The 15,178-nt window shown below is 47.7% G+C and overlaps 1 pseudogene across 1 annotated transcript in view; it reads right to left on the reverse strand.

Moving 5' to 3' along the window:
* Positions 1-1,406: 1,406 nt before the first annotated feature.
* The window catches only part of LOC146357390 (cytosolic phospholipase A2 epsilon-like), a 76,020-nt pseudogene continuing 62,248 nt past the window's right edge, over positions 1,407-15,178 (reverse strand). The window contains exons 20-23 of the transcript XR_014789576.1: positions 14,495-14,683; positions 7,485-7,654; positions 4,454-4,640; positions 1,407-1,649 (exon numbers count right to left, since the gene is read on the reverse strand). The product of XR_014789576.1 is annotated as a cytosolic phospholipase A2 epsilon-like (transcript). The remainder of the gene's footprint in view (positions 1,650-4,453; positions 4,641-7,484; positions 7,655-14,494; positions 14,684-15,178) is intronic.

The following is a 15,178-nucleotide window of genomic DNA, read 5'->3' on the forward strand; positions in this document are numbered from 1 at the left end:
AACTTCTCTAACACTACAGCACAATACATTTTCTGATGCCACAGGTGTTTTTCTCAATCGTGCACGCTACTAGCCATGCACAATACCATGTGGCATGCATTGATCAGGCCCAGTGCAGTTTCATCCTGAAATGCGAAATATTTTCCATCTATGGGCACAAAAGGGAAGGTTCCAAATCTGTGCAACCAAAACAGTAGTGTGCCGTTCAACCAGAACCCAATAATAAAACCGGAGGATTAATGTTAAAGCTTTTATTACCAGTTAAATTGATTACCAGTTAAATTGATTAACAGCAGAATCCTAGTTGTGTTTACTCAGAAGCTAGTCTCACTGTGTATGACACTCCCTCCCTAATAAGAGCATTTAGGGGCCGATCTACATTGCGCCCGCCATCGCAATGAATTCGGTGTCCCGTCGGGTTAAACGTTCTCTCATTAAAACGTGATTATTCACACTCACCCATTTTCCCCCTTGCAGTGCTTCATCAAATGCGCAAGCTCGGTTCACACTCGAGCACTGTGCTGTTTTCCTGCTGTTTTCCTGTGCGCACTTGTCTGATCTCGGATGCTAAGCGGGGTCGGCCTCAGTCAGTAGTTGGATGGGCGACCGCCTGGGAATCAGGCTTCCTGCAGTGAGCAGTGGGTTGTCCTATCCCTTCAAATGAGACTAAGTTTTACCCCCTCCTATCCCCCACTCCAGATGTTATTTAAAAATTAAGGCGTTATCCTTGCAGAATTGGGGCTTCTCCGCCATGTTTTTTTTTTCTAATTCTGGCATGATCTTCAAAGATTCGAAGTTGTGAAGCTTCACAACTTCAAAGATCATGCCTGAATTAGAAAAAAAAACATGGTGGAGAAGCCCTGATTCTGCAAGGATAACGCCTTAATTTTAAAAAAAAAACATCCAGAGCGGGGGATAGGAGGGGGTAAAACTTAATCTCATTTGAAGGGATAGAACAACCCCCTGCTCAGTGCAGGAACCCTGATTCCCAGGCGGTCGCCCATCCAACTACTGACCGGGGCCAACCCCGCTTAGCTTCCGAGATCAGACAAGCACACACACATCCAGCCCTTTGCTTGTTGCTGAGGAAATGGGGGCTGCTGAGGAAGCTATGTGATCAGTAGCTGGAAGAAGACATGGGGCTGTTGAGAGCTGTGATTGGACAGGAGAAAAATACAAACACCGCTGTATATGGACAGGCGGGGGAGGGGACTACGACCGGATATGGTAGCGAAGGCGGAAAATCAGAGCACATTAAGGGGAAATACCAGGATATTAGGGTATTGAAAGTGGGAGCACGGAAGTGGGAAATTCTGGTTCCAATTTGAGGCAGGTACTGTGTAGTGTGGAAGGCGGGCAGTGAAACCTAATTGGAAGCGAAAAAAGGCGGTAAGTGTAGATCCAGCCTAGGTTTGCACTGAAAACTTGCAGCACTGCTGCTTATAATGTCTGCTGTTTTCTTCGCTCCACTGCTAAATGCAAGGCTTCAACAATCTTGTTCTCATTGTTCAGGATGTTATATTCAGTCAGCTTCACCAATCTGTCAAAGTTCTCCTCTGAGAAGCTGACTTGCCATGTAGTAAATGGAGAATGAGAACTGGAGACATCTATATTGCCCTCTTCCATATTTGTGGGGCTGCGTTCCACACCTGTGGAAATAAAACAGCACTGTGACTCTAAGTATCACTAATAAGGCTTTAATCTAGGGATGTACGAAAGTCACTTACCTTTGCGGAGCTTGGATTTGCAGTGGGGGGGAGGTGCTCCGTCCCTCCCCCCGGAATCCTCCCTGGGCTGGCTCTGCGGAGCTGCCAGCCAGGGCCATCCGCAGCTGGAGTTCCAGCCGTGGACGGGCTGCTGCGGACGCAAATGGCGGCCGCCGTAGTGGCCACCATTTGTGTCCTGCAAAGCTGCCGTGATAGGCTACGTAAGTATTTACGTAGCCTATCACAGCAAGCCAAAAAACACCAGCAGCCGCCATTTGCGTTCCCTATTTTTAGCCGTTTTAGCCTACGTAAATATTTACGTAGGCTATTACGGCAAAAAACAAGGGCAACGCAAATAGAATAGTGGGCGCCATTTGCGTTCCCCCCCCCATTTTAGCCTACGTAAATATTTATGTAGGCTATTACAGGGAAAAAAACAACGCAAATAGCACCCACTACGCTATTTGCATTCCCCTTGTTTTTTGCCGTAAATATTTACGTAGGCTAAAACAGCTAAAAATAGGGAACTCAAATGGTGGCCGCCGTAGCCGCCACGATTTGCATACACTGTTCGGGGGTTTTTGGCTTGCCATGATAGGCTACGTAAATACTTACGTAGCCTATCACGGCCTCTGCAGGGACACAAAAGGCATCCCTGCGTTAGTATTGCCTACGTAGTCCCTATGTAAGTATTTATGTAGCCTATCATGGCTATGATGAAGAAGGAAATGGCGGCCACAAGGCGGCCGCCATTCACAAGTCAGCATGGACGGCAGCAGGTAAGTGCTCCATTTTGCGCGCCTTTTGTGGGTTGGGGGGCGGGGGCTTCATTCCACCACAGATTTCGGGGGGCCGAATGCACTGGCATTTGGCCTCACCAAGATCCGTGGCGGAATTCTCTGACATCCCTATCTAGGACATGATAACATAGCTAGTGCAGTCCCATGAACCTGATAAAGATAATATTGTTGGTCTTGCTTAACTACTACATTTTCCTTATATCTCTGGGTATGGTGGTGATATTGGTGCCCTGTCAATTAAGATACAAGTTTTCTCTGAGGGTGTAGATCTTTAATAATAAGAAAAAGATCTAGAAGAAGAAGAAGAAGAAGAAGAGGTAGAAGCGTCAGTAGCAGCAAGCATAAGTAGGGATGGGGAACCCAGCCATTTTTGAGCTTGGCTAAATTCTCTGAAAATCACTTCGAATCACATTTTGGTTCGCTTCCATTTTTTCAACCCATTTTTCACCTCATTCAAATGGGAAAAGTTAACATTTTGAGTGGGAAAAGTGAGTATTTCTATGCATATTTTTCACAACTGCACACTTTTCCTCCATTGACTAAAGCGTAAAAATGTGTATTTCTTTAAAAATGCACATTTAAAGTGCAATTTTTTTTAAAAAAAAATGCATATTTCAAACACCAGAGCAAGTTTAGGAATTTGCAAACATTGTCAGAGAACATGCGCTCCCCTTTGCATTCAGGGTTGCAAACAGGAAATTTTTGAGTGATTTGCAAATTGAAATGAAATTCTTGGATATCCCTATGCATAACAGGCACACAGCAAATTTAGAAACAAAGAAGGAAAAAGAAGAATAAAAGTAGAGACAAATGTTAGAACAGGCTGGAGTGTTAAGCATTTTAATAGTGTGGTCTCACGTCTCAGTGAAATATATTATTATTAATAATTTCATTTCTATGCTGCCCAATAACTGAAGCTCTCTGGGTGGTTTACAACAATTCCTAAAAGATACAGCAACAATATTACAAAAATATGACATTATGATAAAAACAGTCTAAAAAATTTTAACACACAAAAATTTAAACAATTCATACAGCTAAAAACACTGTTAATAAACAATTTTCCCATAAAGTCCTCTTTAAGACAGCAGTCAGAGATGCTCCATTATTTGCCATTAAATGCCTGGGGGCAGCAGAGGGCAGTCTTAACCTGGCACCGAAAAAATGACAGTGTCAGCACCAGGCACTGAAGGCAAATGAAAAATGAATGGATGAATACATAAATAAATAACTAGTAAACTGGACATGGGAGAAAAACATTCTGCCCAACAAGTCCCAAACATGAGGCTGTAATCTTTAAACTGTGTAGTAAGAAAAATCCCAAAGAAATAATATAGCCCATATCTTAAAGGGGGTTGGACTCAATGGTCTTACAGGCCCCTTCCAACCCTACTATTCTATGAACCCAAGTGATGCTGAACACCTTTCTTTTCTGATATAAGATTTTGTACTATATCCATTTCGAAGTTTAATATTTTGATTATTTAATATTTTGATTTTGATTGTAATTTTGATTACAATATTTTGTACTGTATTTTGAGTACAGGAAGATTATTAAGAACAAGGTAGTTTCACTTGTGGGAAATGAGAGAAAATATGAACTAAAACAGATACTTTAGATAAACATATCTTTGCTCTACCATGCTCCCAAGTCCTTGTTCTGCAACACACGTGGACGTTTCGCTGCACACCCACAAAGGCATCTGAAAGCTGGTCAGTGGCAACATCCCAAAATTAAAAGTTGGATCCATAGCGAACCCATCAGACAACAACTTCACCAGGTGCTCAAACTCAGCCCACACACCATCAACCCATATTTCAGTGCACTTGGGTAAAAATAGCAATTTAACCAAAGAAATGTTTTAGTGCACTGGATACAACATAGTATTACTGGGGCATGACTAGTAATAGTGGCATTAGGAAGTTCAGTGGCTTTTCACAACTTACCAGGCGATTCATATTTTCTGAAGGTGTCATTTGTTAGTGGAAAAAAGAGCACCATAGGAGCTGCTACATGATCTTTGTCTTCAAACACATAGCACTCCTTCAGGTTTTTCCTATCTTCCTCACTTAACTCAATTTTGGGAAATGGGATTCCCTGCTGAGAGGCATATGCTGAAAACTGGTCCAGATTCTAGATAAATAAATCACCCCCCAAAAATGAACAGTTAAAAGTCAAATACAAGACAGAACTACCAACGCACCAACAAATGTAAATATTTCAGTATCTAAAACAGGGATGGGGAAAGTATGGGCTGCACTTCACCGCCCAAAACCCTGTAGTGGAAACACCATTGCATTTCGAGGAGTTAGTGGTGCATCCATTCTCTTGCCCATATCTGAAGTGCCATTTGGGCCTATTTATGGAATTGGATGCTTTTTTATTAGTTCTCAGAGAATCGCTTGTTGATGCTCTGTTCCACACAATGTAGATAAGCTTCTGGCAGGACCTCAAGGTTAGCTATTGGTTGATTAGAGTGGCTGAGAATGCTGGGCCTGCCCATTATTAAGACTAGTGTTTTCCTCCTCAGGATGGATGATGTTGTGGGACCATGTCCAGAATGGGAGGGATCAAGGGGGTAGCGTATGATTCCCTGGGACCCCACTGAGGTAGAACCTCATTGTGGGCCAATCCCCAACAGGTGCTGCGGGCCAGACCGTTATGGAGTCACATTTGCTGCTAATCTTATCTTGATAAGATATCAGGGTTCCCAGTAGCTGAAAGGACGCATGCTTTATGCTTTGAATGTACTGTTTGGTTTTTCTCACTTTATTCACCTATTTTAGAGAAGTAAACTTCTTTCCATCACCCACTGGGTTCATTGCCTCTGAATAGCCAAAAAGAACCATTGCAGCAGCAGACTGGCAGCACAGTGCATTGGCAGGATTACTGCTTTGCTGCTAATAGTGGTGCTGAAACAGCATTCGAATCGGGGTATCTGGGGACTCCAGTGCAGCTCCCTCCACAATCCTGACCCTGTGCATGTGTGTGTGAAGGAGAGTGCACATATATGTACAGCCTCCAGCACTCCAGCAGGCATCCACTGCGACCCTTAGGGCTAAAAAGAGTATGTAGCTTTAGGGATGTACGAATCCCACTCACCCATCCGTTCCGGGGCATCGGTGGGGTGGGGGGAGGCACTCCATCCCTCCCCCCGGAATCCTCCCCGGCTGGCTCTGCTCCGTGGCAACTCCGTGGAGCCACCAGCCCAGGCCAGCCACAGCCAGAATTCTGGCCACTGTCAGGCTGCTGCGGCCGCAAATGGTGGCCACTACGCCAGCCACCATTTGCATGGCTGCCAAGCCGTGATAGGCTACGTAAGTATACACGTAGCCTATCACAGCAAAAGGCAGCCATGCAAATGGCGGCCGCTACGCCATTTGCGTGGCTGCCTTTTGCCGTGATAGGCTACGTAAATACTTACATAGCTTATTACGGCAAAGAGCAGGGGAGCAAATGGCGTAGCAGCCGCCATTTGCACCCCTGCTCTTTGCCGTGACAGGCCAAGGCTACGTAAGTATTTATGTAGCCTATCATGGCGAAAGGTAGCCACACAAATGGTGGCCACTACGACGGCTGCCATTTGCGGCGGCGGCAGCCCGGCAGCAGCCAGGAGACCAGACAGAGCTGCCGCCGCCACCACCACTGCATCTGCCGCCACCGCATCCACCACCAGGTAAGCACCGTCCTGGGCGGATTCCACAGGGTGGCGGTGGGAGGAGGCCGTTCCGCCATGGATTCTTTAGAATCTGGCCTCACTGGAGTCCGTGGCAGAATTCTCTGACATTCCTATGTAGCTCTGATCTAAAAGCCCAGTGCTACACATGGCAGGTGGGCAAGCGAGTAATCCAGTAAAGACAAAAATAACAAAGGAGAGACCCTGCATACAAGTTCACAGTCTTAAAAACTAAACAGTTATTAAGAATGTGGCATCTTTATTCTAGCATTTGTGCAATTTTCAAAGGACAATCCATGATACTATTATCCTGTGGAACACTCTTTTCAGAAAGGCTTGGCAAAGCCTTAGCTTACATCTCTTTTGGAAGCTCTGAAAGATGGATAGTCCACAATGTGAACCTGCTGCATTTTAGTCTTTGCAGGTGAGGCCTACAAATCCTACACAAAAGCAGTCTGTGATACCTAGTCTGTAGTGTACATAAGAAATGGGGAGCTGTTAAGGCTGCAACATAGGGTAGTCATTCATGCCTCACCAAAAGGTAAGAAATGCATCACACACAAAATAAGAACAAAAGAGGATACAGATCTGCATAACATGTACATATGCTGATCTATAGGTACAGATGAAAATTTGGAAATAATTACTATAATTTAAATAGAAATATAGTACATCTCACAAAAACGGGGAAGACTATGACCAGGGGACTTCTATGCCTGCTCAGTTTGTGGTCCAGCTGCTAATTGTTGGTGGGCAACTTCAAGGCCCCTACTGCTCTCCCTCTTTATGGGTCTTCGACTTTAAAACAGACTTGGACTGGCCAGCCCTTCAAACAGAGGACAACTTGAAACAGAGGACTGTTCTCAGTAAAGTCGGATACATAGCTAGCCTACTACAACATGACATGGGCAAATGAAGGTGACAGTTGGCCTATGTTGCATTGCTCACCACCAGAACCACCATGGGCGCAATGCCATCAGCTTCCATGACATTCACACCACCATGTTCCCAGTAGCACTCCAAATCTCTACAGTCCTACTAGGAAAAGAACCACCTTTCCCTGGTAATAATATATACAGGGCACTACACTCTGCATAAAATAAAAATAAAAACAGAACCATGTCAAGATCATCCAAAGTCTGTCCCAAGTAAAGTTGAATTTTGCAACATATAGAGTTTATGCAAATTAATGTGTGTGAAAGAGGCAAATGTAAGTCTTTTGAAATCAGTTCACTCTTCAAATAGCAGGAAGTTGCATTACAGCTGACAGAGGAAAGGCAGGATGAGCTCATGTATCTCACCAAGGTCTGTGGGCCCCCAGTGTAATTTAAATGTAGTATAACATCCACTTTTCTCTCAGGTTTCAGAAGGGGCGGGTAGCTGGTGTTGATGAAAAATCCAGTATCCACCAGAGACAGAGCTTGTGCTGCTGTTATCATTAGTTCGTTAGGCTGAGAATCCAGCACAGTGTCTGAAAAGCAAATATTTCAGGTCAGCTTTTTACTAGGGGTGTACAAAACCCCGCTTACCTGGCTCCGCTGGGTTCCACAGGTGGGGGGAGGCGATCCGTTCCTCCCCCCCAGAATCCTCAATGGGGGGGAGGCGATCCATTCCTCCCCCCCAGAATCCTGCCCGGCTGGCTCCGCTCCACGGCCAGGCCACAGAGCCGCCGGCCAGGCCAACCCGCAGCAGGGCCTCCAGCCGCTGCCAGGCTGGTGCGGATGCAAATGGCATCCTGTGTAGGAGATGCCATTTGCATCCCTACGCCGGCCCGTGATAGGCTATGTAAATATTTATGTAGCCTATCACGGCTAAAGCGGGGATGCAAATGGTGTCCCCTATGCCATTTGCATTCCCACTTTAGCTGTGATAGGCTATGTAAATATTTACATAGCCTATCACAGCAAAAAAAAAGGGAACGCAAATGGTGGCGGCTACGGCGGCCGCCATTTGCATTCCCTTTTTTTGCCATGATAGGCTACGTAAATATTTACGTAGCCTATCACAGCCTCCGCAGGGATACAAATGGTGTCCCTGCGTTAGCCGTGATAGGCTACGTAAGTATTTACATAGCCTATCATGGCCATTCAAAAGACGCGCGAATGGCGGCTGCAGACATGGCCACCATTCAAGGAGCACCGGAACGGCCGACCAAGGTAGGCTCCGTTCCAGGCCCATTTTGCAGGGGGGGCGGGGGGCTTCTTTCCACCACAGATTTCAGGGGAATCCCAGCGCATTCGCCCTCACCGAGATCCGTGGCGGAATTCTCTGCCATGCCTACTTTTTACAAGAGCTACCACAGTCTACAGGCCTCAGAGGTAGGGATGGTGGAGAATTTCTCCACAGATCTCCAGGAGGCCGAATGCCAATGCATTCGGCCCCCCGAAATTGGTGGGGAAATTCTCCGACACCCCCCCGCCCCCCCTGGGATGGGACTTACCTCTGTCGAATGTCCCTCTCAGCGGCGGGTCCCGGCGGCGTTTTGGCAGCATTTCTGCGGGGGCAGCAGCCGGTCTTCCAACCGGCTGCCGCCACCGCCATTTCCCCGTAAAGTAAAAAAAAAAAAGTGATAGGCTACATAACGATTTACATAGCCTATCACAGCTAGATTTTCAAAGTCAGCCGTGATAGGCTACGTAAATCATTACGTAGCCTATCATGGCTGACTTTGGGGGGGAAGCGCGTACACAAATGGCAGCGCCCTTGGGCGCCGCTATTTGCATTCTTTATTTGGGCATGGGTAGTCTACGTAAAGATTTACCTAGACCACGGCGAAAATAAGGGCAACGCAAATACGTAAATCATTACATAGCCTATCACTTTTTTTTTTCAATTTACTTTTTTATTTTGTGGCCGGGGAGACGGGGCGCTCCCACCTGGCCAGAATTTTGGCGGGGAGGGATGGGGCGCCTCCCCCCCGGCCTGAATTTCGGCCGGGAGGGGCGGGGCGCCTCTCCCCCACCAAGAATTTCGAGGAGAGAAACGGAGCGCCTCCCCCCCCACTGAAAACAGCTGCGGGACCAGGTAAGGGACTTTCGTCCATCCTTACTCAGAGGTAGGGATGTACGAAAGTCACTTACCTTTTCGCAGGAGTGATTCGCGGTGGGGGGGAGGTGCTCTGTCCCTCCCCCGGAATCCTCCCCGGCAGTCAGAACCCCGGAACCCCGGCAGCCAGAGTTCCAGCCGTGGCCAGGCTGCTGCGGACACAAATGACGGCCACCGTAGCAGCCTCCATTAGCATCCTGCTAGGCTGCCGTGATAGGCTACGTAAGTACTTACATAGCCTATCACGGCAAAGAGCAGGGAAGCAAACAGCAGCTCCTACGCCATTTGCGCCGCTGCTCTTTCCGTGATAGGCTACGTAAGTATTTACGTAGTCTATCATGGTAAAGGCAGCCAAGCAAATGGCGTAGTGGCCACCATTATCGTGGCTGCCTTTACTGTGATAGGCTACGTAAATACTTAGATAGCCTATCACAGAAAGAGCAGCGGCACAAATGGTGTAGCGGCTGCCGTTTGCATCCCTGCTCTTTGCCGTGATAGGCTACGTAAATACTTAAATACCCCCGGAATCCTCGACGGCCGGCTCCGGGCCATCCACAGCCGGATTTCCGGCCACGGACGGGCTGCTGCGGACGCAAATGGCGGCCGCCGTAGAGGACACCATTTGCATACAGCCAGGCAGCCATGATAGGCTACGTAAGAATTTACATAGCCTATCACAGCCAACACCCCCCCGCCCAAAAAACCCAGCGTACACAAATGACGGCGGCTACGGCAGCTGCCATTTGCGTTCCCTATTTTTCGCCGATTTATCTTACGTAAATATTTATGTAAGATAAAACGGCGAAAAAAGGGGAACGCAAATATCGTAGTGGGAGCTATTTGCGTTCCTTTTTTATGTAAATATTTACGTAGGCTAGAAGGGCGAAAAATAAAGGAATGCAAATAGCGCCCACTACACTATTTGAGTTCCCCTTTTTTTCGCTGTTTTATCTTACATAAATATTTACGTACAATAAATTGGCACTATTAAATAGGGAACGCAAATGGTGGCCGCCGTAGCCGCCACCATTTCCCTACGCTGGGTTGGGGGGGTAGGCGTGATAGGCTACGTAAATTCTTACGTAGCCTATCATGGCTGCAAGGATGGTAATGGTGGTGGTGGCAGCCCGGCCGCAGCCGGCCAGGAGACCAGCCGCTGAAGCCGCTGCTGCCGCCGCATCCACCGCATCCGCACCAGGTAAGTCCCGTCCCAGGGGGATTCCGTGGGGGGGCGGGGGGGCAGGAGACCATTCCACCACAGATTTCGGGGGGGCGAATGCACTGGCATTCGGCCTCACTGAAATCCGTGGTGGAATTCTCCACCATCCCTACTCTGGATTGACTATGCTTAAGGATGTCAGAGAAATCCACAACAGAATCAAATGACCAGCTTTTCCCGAGTCACACAGATTCCAGGGACTCACAGACTGAGGTTTTTTACTTTCCGGAATGTTACGCAAATTTAGTCATAGAAAAAAATGTAAAATAAAAAAAAATGGGCCAAAAATGTATGTCTCTCCCACAGGCTAAAGCATGAAAATACACATGGGAGGGGTGGATTGGGGCATGATTTGCTCATTCGCGCAAGTACGAATTTTGAAAAATTGGGGAAATTAGAAAAAATCTGATTCCATCAATGAATGAATGACAAAATGAAAGGTACCTGACAATCTGCAGAACACAGACAGAATGGAGTTTACAAAATCCATACATCCCTAACTATCCTTAGTGTACGTTCTAGGAGGTGAGCCTGTCTTTGTGTGGCCAGCTAAGCAGTACATTCTGCTTGCTGCTCTACAAGCTTCCTTTTTCTCACTACTCTAGCTGATCACAGGACCTCTGAAATAACCTCTCCACAGGGCCAGTGTAAGACATCTTGCTGAAGGACAAGATTTCCCCCACCAGCACCACCAGCACCTTCCATGCACAGAAGCCAACTGGACTGGCAGTTGAATCTTACTTCAATACTGGCAATGAAACAGCATCTCCACCAGCATCTCGGGATGTACGAAAGTCTCTTACCTGTATCGAAATTTGATTCGCGGTGGGGGGGAGGCGCTCCGTTCCCCCCCCGAAATTCTGCCTGGGGGGGAGGCGCCCCATCCCTCCTGCAGAGAATCCTGGCCGGCCAGGTCTGCAAATGGTGGCGGCCGTAGCCGCCGCCGTTTGCGTCCCTGCAGTCAGCCGTGATAGGCTATGTAAATGTTTACATAGCCTATCACAGCTGAGTGAAAAGAAAAAAACCCGCGCGTATGCAAATGGCGGCGCCCATCGTAGGGATGGCGGAGAATTTCTCCCCGAAACTTCGGGGGGGCGAGCGCCAACGTGTTCGGCCCCCCGAACAAGTTTCAGGGAGAAATCCTCCGCACACACCCCGCCCCCCGCACACACCCCCGGGACGGGACTTACCTTCGCCAAATGTCCCTCCCGGCAGCGGGTCCGGCCGGCGGTTCAGTGGGTGTTCGAGCAGGGCGGGAGCGGCAGCCGGTCTTTTGACCGCCATTCCAATAAAAGAAAAAAAAAACGCCCCCATGATAGGCTACGTGACGATTAACGTAGCCTATCATGGCTAGATTTGCAAAGTCAGCCGTGATAGGCTACGTAAATCGTCACGTAGCCTATCACGGGTGACTTTAAAAAAAAAAAGTGCGTACAGATAATGGCGGCCCCCATAGGGAGCCGCCATTGCTGTTCCTTATTTGGTCGCTGTAGTCTACGTAAACATTTACATAGACTACAGCGACTAAATAAGGAACGCGAATGGCGGCTCCCTATGGGGGCCGCCATTAGCGTACGCGCTTTTTTTTTTTAGTCACCCGTGATAGCCTACGTGATGATTAACGTAGCCTATCACGGCTGACTTTGCAGATCTAGCCGTAATAGGCTACGTTAATCGTCACGTAGCCTATCACGGGGGCGTTTTTTTTAAAAAAAAAAAACAATGGAGTTCGCGGCCGGACGAGGCAGGAAGCCTCCTCCCCGGTCTGAATTTCGGCCGGGCGAGGCGGGAAGCCTCCCCCCCCCCGGCCTGAATTTCGGCCAGGGCAAGGGGGGAAGCCTCCCCCCCCGGCCTGAACTTCGTGGGGGGAGCAGCGAAGTGCCTCCCCCCCACCGCGAACAAGCTTCGATGAAAGGTAAGTGCCTTTCGTCCACCCCTAGCCCATGGGCGCCGCCATTTGCGTTCCTTATTTTGGCACGTCTAGTCTACGTAAACATTTACATAGACTACTGCGAATATAAGGGGAACGCAAATAGCGTAGAATTTCGGGGGGAGGGACGGAGCGCCTCCCCCCCACCGCGAATCAAATTTCGTAAAAGGTAAGTGACTTTCGTACATCCCTACATTTGCGTACGCGCGGTTTTTTTTTCTTTTAAATCAGCCGTGATAGGCTACGTAAACATTTACGTAGCCTATCACAGTATTTTTTAAAAATGTAGCCATGATAGGCTACGTAAATCTTTACGTAGCCTATCACGTTTTTTTGTTTTTTGTTTTTTTTTACTGGAAATGGCGGTGGCTGAACCCGCCGCCTTGAGGAGGATTCGCCCAAGGAAAGTCCTGTCCCGGGGGGGTAGAGCGTTTCACCACTAATTTCGGGGGGCCAAATGCGCTGGCATTCGGCCCCCCTGAGATTCGTGGTGAAATTCTCTGACATCCCTAAGTGCGGGCCACAGGGCAGCAGGGTGACTGAGGGTGCATAGGGCACATCACATGGCACACACGGCTCTATCTTCCCAACCTTGAAGCTCCTGCCCCCTGCCCAACATCTGCCACCTTAGGTGGTTTTCTCATTCTCATTCTCACTCTGCCTAATGGTAGGGCCCAGCCCTGACCCTCCAGGACTGGACATGGGTGCAGCTGCCTACAGCTTGGTCTGGTCTGGCCTTGCCGACCGCCAAAACACTACCGCAAGCGTCTTTTAAAGTGCTATTAGATGATACATTAAAGATGTACTGTGTTTACCTGCCCAGCCCCATGGTCACTGGATACTCTAATGGTACTGATCTACTAGGTACATTTCTCACCGTGTTCCAGGTGTATACTAAATTTGTAATTAATACTGGTGCTTTGCCTCCCAATTATGTATTATTATTGACTGACTTCAAATATTTTAACCCATCTTTCAGAGTGAAAGTAATATGATACCTTCACTAGCAGACACTGTTCTTCAGTCCTGAAAATGTTGGAAGGTGTTGTTGGGGGTGGGGGAGGAATTAAAAAGAAATTTGTGCCACTGAAAATGTGAAAGTTTTAACAAATTTGAGAAATAGAAGGGGGGAAGTGGCAATAAATCACCTGTATAACCAAGGTAGCGGCATCCACACAGACAGATTCTTTAAAGGCAGCTGCAAAGCACTCCAGATCTCACCACAGCTGTTTTGTGCATAGTTTTGCATCGGTTGTCCAGCTGCTTCCCCCCACCACCACCACTTTTTTTAAACCTTATGGAGAGATGTGTATTCTGACATTACTCTTCCATAATATCTTTGGTGGAGTAAACTGCCAGATTCAAATGGAAGTGACTCTTCCATTAGGCCTTCTTGTGAAACTTAATGAACCCCTACTTCACTTCACACAGAACTAGATTGCCAATTTTCCTCAGTCAGATGTAGGGATGGGAAAGAATTCCACCACGGACTCCACCGAGGCTGGATTCTAAAGAATCCAGCCCCCCGGAGTCCGTGGTGGAACAGAAGACTTACCCCCGCCTCCAGGAGGAATCCTCTTTGGCTGGATCCTCCGGCTCCGGATTGCCAGCGATACGGCCAGCATGCCATATTGCTGGTTGAAGGGAAGTGACTGTGGATGCAAATGGTGTCCAGGATGCCATTTGCAGCTGTAAAGGCCTTAGTTTAAGGTAAATGCAGCCGTAAATTGCTGCATCTACCTTAAACGAAGGCCTTTACAGCTGCAAATGGCGTCTTGGATACCATTTGCATCCACAGTCAGTTCCCTCCCTTCAACCACCGATACGGCATGGCGGCCGTATCGCTGGCACTTCGGAGCCGGCCGGCAGCTCCGCAGAATTGCCACGGAGCAGAGCTGGCAAAAGAGGATTCCGGGGGGAGGAATGGATCGCCTCCCCCCCCATGGACCCCCCACCCACCCAGAGCGGCAGGTAAGTGTTCCGCCCATCCCTAGTCAGATGTGGAAAGGTACATCCTTGTCAGGTTGTGAACTGCTAGGTCTTGGTCATGAATGACAGTTGAGAGCACTCTGTACACCTAACGAGGTATCACCAGAAATGAAGGTTTATTACTGTGCCTTTCCAGGTAGAAAACTGCATATTCTCCAAGTATGCATCATGAAATTGGAAGCCCCTCAGGAAATTAGGATACTCTGCTATTGTTGGGCGTCCTGTTAAGACATCTCGGAAAGCATAAGAAAGTTGGTCCTGGGAAAGAAATAGGCGAGTTTCCAGATGGTGTGGTCTTGAAGGTAAAATAGAATCATCTGCAAAAGATAGAAAGAATTGTTGAAGTGCCTTAACTGTGCTCATGTTCATTGGTTTGAACAACATTACTTCTATAGGAGGGCAAACAGCTCAATGAAAGAGCACTAAGGGTGAAATCCTATGCATGCTGGGAGCTGTAGAACTTTTTTTCTGTCTAAACATGCATAGGATTGTGCTTTAAGAGCACATCCTTTGCAGTTGTTGTAGAGCTGCACAAACGTTTGCATGTATTTGGGATTTCTTCAAGGGGGAGATAGATCCTAAAGATCAGGAGAAGGAAGCAGACATTTGTTGGGGAGGGGCAAAAATTGGGGTTGAGGAATTGTAGTACTTAGTAACTGTTTTACAAGGTGGTTTTAGGGCTGAATCTTTATTTTGTTTTTTCTTTACTTTTAAAATTAGGCTGTGGCTGGGTGGCAGAGTGTGCAGCTGCGTGGCTGGCAAGCACTTGAGAAATAGGTCCACCGGTCTCCCAGGAAATGATGCTATGCAAT

The sequence above is a fragment of the Heloderma suspectum genome, chromosome 1 (assembly GCF_057233095.1).
Source record: "Heloderma suspectum isolate Gila_16-S chromosome 1, 16-S_ref, whole genome shotgun sequence".
Classification (NCBI taxonomy): domain Eukaryota; kingdom Metazoa; phylum Chordata; class Lepidosauria; order Squamata; family Helodermatidae; genus Heloderma; species Heloderma suspectum.